Source organism: Balaenoptera acutorostrata, chromosome 12, assembly GCF_949987535.1.
Source record: "Balaenoptera acutorostrata chromosome 12, mBalAcu1.1, whole genome shotgun sequence".
NCBI lineage: Eukaryota > Metazoa > Chordata > Mammalia > Artiodactyla > Balaenopteridae > Balaenoptera > Balaenoptera acutorostrata.
In genome coordinates this window covers 46,214,207-46,225,794 of record NC_080075.1, presented here as the reverse complement: position 1 = coordinate 46,225,794, position 11,588 = coordinate 46,214,207, and positions in this window count along the sequence as shown.

The window sequence follows — 11,588 nt, the reverse complement described above, 5'->3', positions numbered from 1 at the left end:
AGATAACATCTATCTTGCTGAGTTACTGTAAGGTTCTTAGTAGCCTTCCTAGTTCCAAAGTTCAATGATCTTGACAGTCCACAAGAAACAATGGCGATCCTTTAAGACATAGGAGCCTAGACCCGTGAGCTGTGGCAGATTATACCATTAGGCTGGGGGAAGGAACCACAACACTGAAGGGACTCTATACCACACAGATTCTAGCTGCACATTCGTACTTTCAAGCTCTATTCTTTACATATCATCAGCCTACCACAGGCCTTGTTACTACCAATCATATATTGTGATTTTGGAAATGGAGAAAAAGGACGTGTCTGATTCTCATACAGGAACAGTATGTTCGAAAAGCAATTTCTACAACCATTTAATTCTGTATTTGTTTTTCATGTCACTGTAAGCATAATACTTTCAATTCAAAATGGCAGAATGAGTACCTGCTGCAGCTTTCCCCTCTTGCCTTGAACCCTAAAAATGATTGAAAAGATACTTAATGAACTCATAATTCCAGTAGAACATAAAAAGTACTGTACTCTATGGAACAGCAATTATGATGAATTCTTGAAAGAAGGGAGACAAACAGTATCTTGTTGAAGAATGGATCCATAATTCAAAGTACATGATGGAGGGTATTGTTTAGAAAGGATGCATGGCTGCAAGGATGTTTCAAACACGGAAGAGTTTGATACACGCATTGCATGGAGATTCTGGGATAATTGACAATAGCCAGACGTTTTGACTCCTGCATATGACCTTTCCCTCCCTGGGTCAGACATAGAACAAGAGATAATTACTCACAGGCTGGAATAGAGAGTAAGTATGACTGAATCAGACACAGTGCAAAGCCTTTGGATTGGTAACACCCAGAGGAAAAGGGACCCTCTGTGCTCGGATCCTTAGCTACTGATAACACCCTGCCTAGAAGTTTGTCCCACCACCTCCTTTGCACTTAATTTAGAGAGGCTGAAGTATCTCCAAAACCCAGCGTCCTGACCTTCTTTAGGCAAGTGGTAGAATAAACACAGCAGGCTAATAGGGAAGTTTCAATACTAACATGAGTATATAACCAAACATCACCCAACATTTCTCTCACTGTCTTCCATTTCCTTCAGCCTTCCTTCCTTCTCTTTCCTAGTTGTTTTCTAACTGCCCTATTTTATGAGTTTAAATGTTAAAGGTACTTCAAAACCATTTGGAAGTAAGGATAAATCATAAGTGAAGTATAGTCTCATTTAACTGAAATTTAAGAATGTCTCTTTAAAAAGCAATATCCTCTCATTTTGCAGAAATGTTTCTCAGAGTTTTGATGCCCAAGTTATAATTCCATTTGGTCTTATTACCAAGAAGGCTTTCATTTCCTATCCCAGGACCTTTAGTTTTCTAGATCCCGTTCTAAAGTGATAGCATACAATATACAACATCATACTTGCCATGGCAACAACAGATTCATATGCTAATCAGGAATGCAGCACATTTGTGTTTTATAGAAGCACAAAGGCCTCTAAAATTGGCCTTTGATCCTATGGGCCATTGTTGGGTATGGGCCAAGCTGGATGGGCTTAATACAGCATTATACAAAATCTGTTTTCCCTTTGCAAAAATCTGGGTTAGGTACGAATGGGTTTCTGACAGTCCAGATAACAGTCTCTAGGGCTTTTTCCTTTCTTTTTTTTTTTTTTTTTTTTTTTATAACCATCACCATTCCCCAGGCTCAGTCTAGCCCTACCACTCAATATTGAACACATTGATTGTCTACCCAAGATTGTTTTCTCTTTTTCCTAAGACAGTTCTCCTTTGCTGTAGAAAGACAATGCTCTTCTACACTGTCCAAGAGAATCAGGAGAAGTGTTTCCAACTCCATAGCTGAATCTTGATTATTTTAAAGCCTAGACTCACAAAGTCCATCTTGGTAATCTCATCCTACTTGCTAGTAATTGATTCAGGAAGCCAATCTTCAGCCAATCAGCACACAGCATTCCTATGGCCCAACTGAGGCAACATGGCCTAACAAGGCTCATCTAAATTCTTGGGGAAGAAATTTTATTTTGTGGGTAGGGGAGAGGCTTTTTTTCCTCCTGTTGGGTGTATAAGGAAGAGTCGTCTGTTGCAAAAAGCCATATTGGCTGTTATTGAGAAGTCATCCAGAGGAGAAAGCATGCATACAGTTAAGGGTAGGGACAAGAGAACTGTGGAGAAAGGGAGCTGAACTTTGATTATACCTTGTCTGGAGTCCACCCTCTTCTGGGCTCTCAGAGAGATTCAAATTTTCCTTACTGTTTTTGATTTGGGATTCTTTTACTGACTAATATTGTACACTTTAAATGTTATGAATTGAATATCTGGTCTCCTGATGTAGAAAATTGCAGGATATTCTATGATGATGGCTTAGTTGTATTGGGAAGAACAAGGAGTGTGTTCAAACAACTGATTCCTCTAACTACTGTCACAAAAGAGAGGTTCTATATTATCTTTATGTAGTCGAATAAAAAGAAATTAGCAAGAAGGGAGATCAAGATGGTGGATGATACGGAGCTTATCTCCCCCCACAGACACCTCAAAAATATATCTACACTTGGAACAATTCCCATGGAAAACTAACTGGAAACTGTTAGAAAGACTCCTATAAAACCAATGCTGAGGGGACTTCCCTGGTGGTTCAGTGGTTAAGACTCTGTGCTTCTAAGGCAGGGGGCATGGATTCGATCCCTGGTCCGGGAACTAAGATCCCATGGACAAAAATGAATAAATAAATAAATAAAATTAAAAAAAAAAAAACAACCAATGCTGCAAGAAAGATACACATGTATTTGGGTAGGATGGGAAGAGAAGCATTGGGTCAGGATCTGTGCCCCTGGGAGGGGACCAAGAGGAAAAGGGAGATTGCACAGGCAGACAGTCACCCTGGGTAGTGAGTGGGTCGAGCCACAGACTGGGTATCCCAATCCTGGGGTCCTATGTGTAGGAGACAAGCCCGTTTGGCTAATTGGAAAAGCACTGGGACAGATAGACTGGAGAAGTCTAGACTCCACTCCTGAGGAGTGTGCAGGTGCTGGTTTGCCCCCAGGCATGGCAGAGAAAGGTCCCTAGCCCAAGCCAAGTGAACGCTCTGGCCCTGCCCACTTCCTGCCATAGTCTAGCACTAGATCTGGGGTGGCCACAGCAGGGGAAAAATGCCACCATGGGCTTTGTCTGAGCAGAGCCCCGGATGCCTATACAGGCAGAGCATTGGGCCTCTGTAAGCACACAAGCTCTCCTTGCTTCAGTACTCCCCTCCTCTGGGGCAAAGGTCCCAGTGTGGGGAGAAGGAAAAACACACAATTAAAGCGAACAGAGCTAGCCTGAGCCCAACTCTCAGGTCTTCTATTCTAGCAACTTGGGAGGAGACCCACACCCCTGACAGGGCAGTGATGGCCACTGAGCAGAAAGGAAGTCCCACCTCACACCCTTCTCAGACTCTAGCTCTTCTATCACCAGCCACACCCCCTACCAAGGCTGCCAGCACTCCCTGAGGAAAGACATAACTGGCATCCACATCAAATTCAGCCCTATCACCAAGGCACTGAACACTGAACATGCAGTTTACATAGGTACACTCCCACATAAGAACACCCCTTCAAGACCAAAGTAGGTAACTATTTCACCTAAATTCGTAGAGACAGAGAAAGTTAAATAAAATGAAAAGGGAAAGGAAATAAGCTTAATTTGAAAGAGCAAGAGAAAACCTCTGAAAAAATAATGAAACAGAAATAGGCAATTTACCAGACAGAAAATTCAAAATATTGGTAATAATATGGCTAACTGAATTAGGGAAGAAGATTGATCTAAACACAGATCATTTTCATGAGGAACTAGAAATTATAAAGAAGCAGCAAACAAAAATAGATAATTCACTATCTGAGATAAAAAGCATACTAGGAACAATGAATAGCATACTAAATGACACAGATGAATGCATAAGTGATCGGGAAGATAGAATAATAATGGAAATCATCCAATCAGAACAGCAGACAAACAAATGAAACAATATGAGTACAACATATGAGATCTCTGATATAACATCAAATGTGCCAACATCTGCATTATAGGGGTTCCAGAAGGAAAAGAGAGAAAGAAGGGTTTTGAAAAACTGATTGAAGAAGTTATGGCTGAAAACTTCCCCACCTAAAGAAGGAAATAAATATCTAGGTATAGGAAGCACAGAGGTCCCAATCAAGATGAACCCAAATAGACCTATACCAAGACATAATTAAAATGGCAAAAGTTAAAGATAGAGAATTCTAAAAGCAGCAAGAGAAAAAGTCATATCCAAGGGAATCCCCATAAGGCAAATCAATGTGATACACCACATTAACAAAAGGAAAGACAAAAACCACCTGATCATCTCAATAGATGCAGAAAAAGCATTTGACAAAATTCAACATCTATTCATGATAAAAACTCTCAGCAAGGTGGGTATAGAAGGAACAAATCTCAACATATAAAGGCCGTTTTTGACAAACCCACAGCCAACATCATACTTAAAGGTGAAAAAATTTAAAGTATTCCTGCTATACTTAGAAACAAGACAAGGATTTCTACTCTCACCACTTCATTAAACATAGTATAAGAAGTCTTAGTCACAGCAATCAGACAGTAAAAGAAATAAAAGTTATCCAAATTGGAAAGGAAGAGGTAAAACTGTCAGTATTTGTAGTTGACATAATACTTTATATGGAGAACTCTAAAGTCTCTAACAAAAATCTACTAGAATAAATGAATTCAGCAAGGGTGTAGGATACAAGATTAATATACAGAAATCTGTGTTTTTATACACTAATAATAAATTATCAGAAAGAGAAAGTAAAAAAAAAATCCTGTTTAAAACACATCAAAAAGAATAAAATACCTAGGAGTAAACTTAACCATGGAAGTGAAACACCTATACTCTGAAAACTATAAAACACTGATGAAAGAAATTGAAGATGATACAAAGAAATGGAAAGATATCCTATGCTCTTGGATTGGAAGAATTAATATTGTTAAAATGGTCATACTACTGAAAGCAATCTATAGATTTAGTGCAATTCCTATCAAAATACCCTTGACATTTTTCACAGAACCACAACAAATAATCTTTAAATTCATATAGAACCACAAAAGACCTCAAATTTCCAAAGCAATCTTGAGAGAAAAGAAGAAAGCTGGAGTTATAACCTTCCCAGACATCAGACAACAAAGCTACAGTAATCAAAACAGCATGGTATGTGCACAAAAACAGACATATAGATCAATGGACCAGAACAGAGAGCTCAGAAATAAACCCCTACACATACAGTCAATTAACCTATGACAAAAGAGGCCAGAATATACAATGCAGAAAAGACAGTTTCTTCAACAAGTGGTGCTAAGAATACTGGACAGCCACGTGATTAGAACATTCCCTCATGCCATGTACAAAAATAAACCCAGGGGCTTCCCTGGTGGCGCAGTGGTTGAGAATCTGCCTGCTAATGCAGGGGACACGGGTTCGAGCCCTGGTCTGGGAAGATCCCACATGCCACGGAGCAGCTGGGCCCGTGAGCCACAATTGCTGAGCCTGCGCGTCTGGAGCCTGTGCCCCGCGACGGGAGGGGCCGCGATAGAGAAAGGCCCGCGCACCGCGATGAAGAGCGGTCCCCGCACCGCGATGAAGAGCGGTCCCCGCACCGCGATGAAGAGTGGCCCCCGCTTGCCGCAACTGGAGAAAGCCCTCGCACGAACCGAAGACCCAACACAGCCAAAAAATAAATAAATAAATAAATAAATAAATAAGAAAAATCTTTAAAAAAAAAAAATAAATAAATAAACCCAAAATGGTTGAAAGACCTAAATGTAAGAATGGAAAGCATACAACTCCTAAAAGAGCACATATGCACAACACTCTGACATAAATTGTAGCAGTATTTTCTTGGCCCAGTCTCTGAAGTCAAGAGAAACAAAAGCAGAATAAACAAATGCGGCCTAATTAAATTTAAAAGCTTTCACACAGCAAAGGAAACCATCTAAAAAAAAGACAACCTAAAGAATGGGAGAAAATATTTGCAAATGATGCAACCAACAGGGGGTTAATATCCAAAATATACAAACAGCTCATACAACTCAATATCCAAAAAACAAATAACCTAGAGAGAGCGGGATCAAGATGGTGAACCAGCAGGACATGGAGTTCATCTCCCCCCACAAACATCAAGAATACACCTATATATGGGACAATTCTTACAGAAAACTAACTGGAAACAGGCAGAACTCCTATATAACCAAAGCTGCAAGAAAGATCTCCATGTAAGAGGGTAGGACAGAAAAAAGGCATTGGGTTAGGACCTGCACCCCTGGGAAGGATCTGAAAGGAAGAGAAGGTCTGCTCTGGAGAACCCTCACCCTAGGGAACAAGCAGGTCAAGCCTCAATCTGGGCATCCCAGTCCTGGGGGCCTACGTGGAGGAGACAAGCCGCCTTGGCTGCTGGGAGAACCACTGGGACAGACAGAAGGGCTGGAGAAACCTAGACTCTACTCACGACGAGTGCATGTGTGCTGGTTTGCCAACAATCATGGTGGAGAGAGCCTTGCACTGTGGGCTCTCACCTCACTGCCACACTCCCCAATCCAAATAGGGCAAACACCCCGGCTCTGCGCACTCCACACCAAAGCTTGGCATGGCCCTGGGAAAAGACTTAGTCTAGGTACACAGACACAGATGGGTATCTGGGATGTGATCCGAGTGGGGCAGTGGGGGCCACTGTCAGCACACACAAGAGGCAATGGCAAGGGAGCACACTGCAGCTTAGAGCTGGAACACTGGCAGACAAGCCCTGAGAGAGGACTCAGAATCTAGCTGTGCAGAGACAGCCTGGGGGACTTGGGTGTGGCTCAGGCAGGGCAGCGCCAGCCATGCAGTGCAGGGGCATGCAAAGCTTCATCTCATAGTGAGCGCACCCTGGTCCTGCCCACTCTACACCAAAGCTTAGTGCTGGATCTGGGGCAGACAGGTCCTGGGAGGAGACTACCACAGAAGCAGCCCAGGTCTTAGGCAGCATTGCAGCGACCTCAATTCCTGCTTCAGAATGCCCTACCCTCAGCCCCAGCCTACTCCACACCACAGCCTTGCACTAGATCTGGGATGAACACAAGAGGGGAAGGGATGTGTCTTTGGTCTGCTTCTGAGCAGAGTTGCAGACACCTACACAGGCAGTGCATATGTCCTCTGTGACCTCATGGGTATCACTTCAGCAATCACCTCCTTTGGGGCAGGACATGCACTCAAGGGCAATGAAGGCTGATTGAACACGACCCTCAGGGCTTCTACTCCAACAACTGGGGAGCAGACTCCACTCCTGACAGAGCAGTGACAGCCACAGAGCAGAGAGCAAGTCTTACATCACACCCTGCTCAGGCTTTATATCCCCCAACACCAACCACACCCCCTATCAAGGGGATAAAGTCCGGCACACCCTGAGGAAAGATGTGGCTGGAGTCTATATCAAAACCAGCCCTCGGAGATTTGAGAAGATGGCGGAAGAGTAAGACGCAGAGATCACCTTCCTCCCCACAAATACATCAGAAATACATCTACATGTGGAACAGCTCCTACAGAACACCCACTGAACGCTGGCAGAAGACCTCAGACCTCCCAAAAGGCAAGAAACTCCCCACGTACCTGGGTAGGGCAAAAGAAAAAAGAAAAAACAGAGACAAAAGAATAGGGACGGGACCTGCACCAGTGGGAGGGAGCTGTGAAGGAGGAAAGGTTTCCACACACTAGGAAACCCTTCACGGGCGGAGACTGCGGGTGGCAGAAGGGGGTAAGCTTCAGAGCCACGGAGAAGAGCACAGCCACAGGGGTGTGGAGGGCAAAGTGGAGAGATTCCCACACAGAGGAGCGGTGCTGACCAGCACTCACCAGCCGGAGAGACTTGTCTGCTCACCTGCCAGGAGGGGTGGGGGCTGGGAGCTGAGGCTCGGGCTTCGGAGGTCGGATCCCAGGGAGAGGACTGGGGGTGGCGGCGTGAACACAGCCTGAAGGGGTTAGCGCACCACAGCCAGCTGGGAGGGAGTCCGGGAAAACGTCTGGAGCTGCCGAACAGGCAAGAGACTTTTTCTTGCCTCTTTGTTTCCTGGTGCGCAAGGAGAGGGGATTCAGAGCGCCGCCTAAACGAGCTCCAGAGACGGGCGCGAGCCGCGGCTATCAGCACGGACCCCAGAGACGGGTGCGAGCCACGGCTATCAGCGCGGAACCCAGGGACGGGCGTGGGACGCTAAGGCTGCTGCTACCGCCACCAAGAAGCCTGTGTGCGAGCACAGGTCACTCTCCACACCTTCCCTCCCGGAAGCCTGTGCAGCCCGCCACTGCCAGGGTCCCGTGATCCAGGGACAACTTCCCCGGGAGAACACACGGCGCGCCTCAGGCTGCTGCAACGTCACACCGGCCTCTGCCGCACAGGCTCGCCCCGCCTCCTCCGTACCCCTCCCTCCCCCGGCCTGAGTGAGCCAGAGCCCCCGAAGCAGCTGCTCCTTTAAACCCATCCAGTGTGAGCGAAGAACAGACGCCCTCAGGTGACGTACATGAAGAGGCGGGTCCAAATCCAAAGCTGAACCCTGGGAGCTGTGCGAACAAAGAAGAGAAAGAGAAATCTCTCCCAGCAGCCTCAGGAGCAGCGGATAAAATCTCCACAAACAACTTGATGTACATGCATCTGTGGAATACCTGAATAGACAACGAATCATCCCCAATTGAGGAGGAGGACTTTGGGAGCAAGATAGATTATTTCTTCCCCTTTTCCTCTTTTTGTGAGTGTGTATGTGTATGCTTCTGTGTGAGATTTTATCTGTATAGCTTTGCTTTCACCATTTGTCCTAGGGTTCTGTCCATTTTTTTTTTGTTTTTGTTTTGTCTATATATGGGACAATTCTTACAGAATTTTATTTTATTTTAACTTACTTTATTTTATTTTATCTTCTTTCTTTCTTTCTTTCTTTCTTTCTTTCTTTCTTTCTTTCTTTCTTTCTTTCTTTCCTTCCTTCCTTCCTTCCTTCCTTATTTTTTCTCCATTTTATTCTGAGCCATGTGGAAGACAGGCTCTTGGTGCTCCAGCCAGGCATCACGGCCGTGCCTCTGAGGTGGGAGAGCCAACTTCAGGACACTGGTCCACAAGAGACCTCCCAGCTCCACGTAATATCAAACAGCAAAAATCTCCCACAGATCTTCATCTCAACACCAAGACCCAGCTTCACTCAACGACCAGCAAGCTACAGTGCTGGACACCCTATGCCAAACAACTAGCAAGACAGGAACACAGCCCCATCCATTAGCAGAGAGGCTGCCTAAAATCATAATAAGGCCACAGACACCCCAAAACACACCACCAGACATGGACCTCCCCACCAGAAAGACAAGATCCAGCCTAATCCACTAGAACACAGGCACTAGTCCCCTCCACCAGGAAACCTACACAACCCACTGAACCAACCTTAGCCACTGGGGACAGACACCAAAAACAATGGGAACTACGAACCTGCAGCCTGAGAAAAGGAGACCCCAAACACAGTAAGATAAGCAAAATGAAAAGACAGAAGAACACACAGCAGATGAAGGAGCAAGATAAAAACACACCAGACCTAACAAATGAAGAGGAAATAGGCAGTCTACCTGAAAAAGATTTCAGAATAATGATAGTAAAGATGATCCAAAATCTTGGAAATAGAATAGACAAAATGCAAGAAACATTTAACAAGGACGTAGAAGAACTAAAGAGGAACCAAGCAATGATGAAAAACACAATAAATGAAATTTAAAATACTCTAGAAGGGATCAATAGCAGAATAACTGAGGCAGAAGAACGGATATGTGACCTGGAAGATAAAATAGTGGAAATAACTACTGCAGAGCAGAACAAAGAAAAAAGAATGAAAAGAACTGAGGACAGTCTCAGAGACCTCTGGGACAACATTAAATGCACCAACATGCGAATTATAGGGGTCCCAGAAGAAGAAGAGTAAAAGAAAGGGACTGAGAAAATATTTGAAGAGATTATAGTTGAAAACTTCCCTAATATGGGAAAGGAAATAGTTAATCAAGTCCAGTGTATGCAGAGAGTCCCATACAGGATAAATCCAAGGAGAAACACGCCAAGACACATATAAATCAAACTATCAAAAATTAAATACAAAGAAAACATATTAAAAGCAGCAAGGGAAAAACAACAAATAACACACAAGGGAATCCCCATAAGGTTAACATCTGATCTTTCAGCAGAAACTCTGCAAGCCAGAAGGGAGTGGCAGGACATATTTAAAGTGATGAAGGAGAAAAACCTACAACCAAGATTACTCTACCCAGCAAGGATCTCCTTCAGATTTGATGGAGAAATTAAAACCTTTACAGACAAGCAAAAGCTGAGAGAGTTCAGCACCACCAAACCAGCTTTACAACAAATGCTAAAGGAACTTCTCTAGGCAAGAAACACAAGAGAAGGAAAAGACCTACAATAACAAACCCAAAACAATTAAGAAAATGGGAATAGGAACATACATATCAATAATACCTTAAATGTAAATGGATTAAATGCTCCCACCAAAAGACACAGGCTGGCTGAATGGATACAAAAACAAGACCTGTATGTATGCTGTCTACAAGAGACCCACTTCAGACCTAGGGACACATACAGACTGAAAGTGAGGGGATGGAAAAAGATATTCCATGCAAATGGAAATCAGAAGAAAGCTGGAGTAGCAATTCTCATATCAGACAAAATAGACTTTAAAACAAAGACTATTACAAGAGACAAAGAAGGACACTATATAATGATCAAGGGATCAATCCAAGAAGTTATAACAATTGTAAATATTTATGCACCCAACATAGGAGCACCTCAGTATATAAGGCAAACACTAACAGCCATAAAAGGGGAAATCGACAGTAACACAATCATAGTAGGGGATTTAACACCCCACTTTCACCAATGGACAGATCATCCAAAATGAAAATAAATAAGGAAACACAAGCTTTAAATGATACATTAAACAAGATGGACTTAATTGATATTTATAGGACATTCCACCCAAAAACAACAGAATACACATTTTTCTCAAGTGCTCATGGAACATTCTCCAGGATAGATCATATCTTGGGTCACAAATCTAGCCTTAGTAATTTTAAGAAAACTGAAATCATATCAAGTATCTTTTCCGACCACAACGCTATGAGACTATATATGACTTACACGAAAACATCTGTAGAAAATACAAACACATGGAGGCTAAACAATACACTACTTAATAACGAAGTGATCACTGAAGAAATCAAAGGGGAAATCAAAAAATACCTAGAAACAAATGACAATGGAGACACAACGACCCAAAACCTATGGGATGCAGCAAAAGTAGTTCTAAGAGGGAAGTTTATAGCAATAAAATCCTACCTTAAGAGACAGGAAACATCTCAAATAAACAACCTAGCCTTGCATCTAAAGCAATTAAAGAAAGAACAAAAAAACCCCAAAGTTAGCAGAAGGAAAGAAATCATAGAGATCAGATAAGAAATAAATGAAAAAGAAATGAAGGAAACAATAGCAAAGATC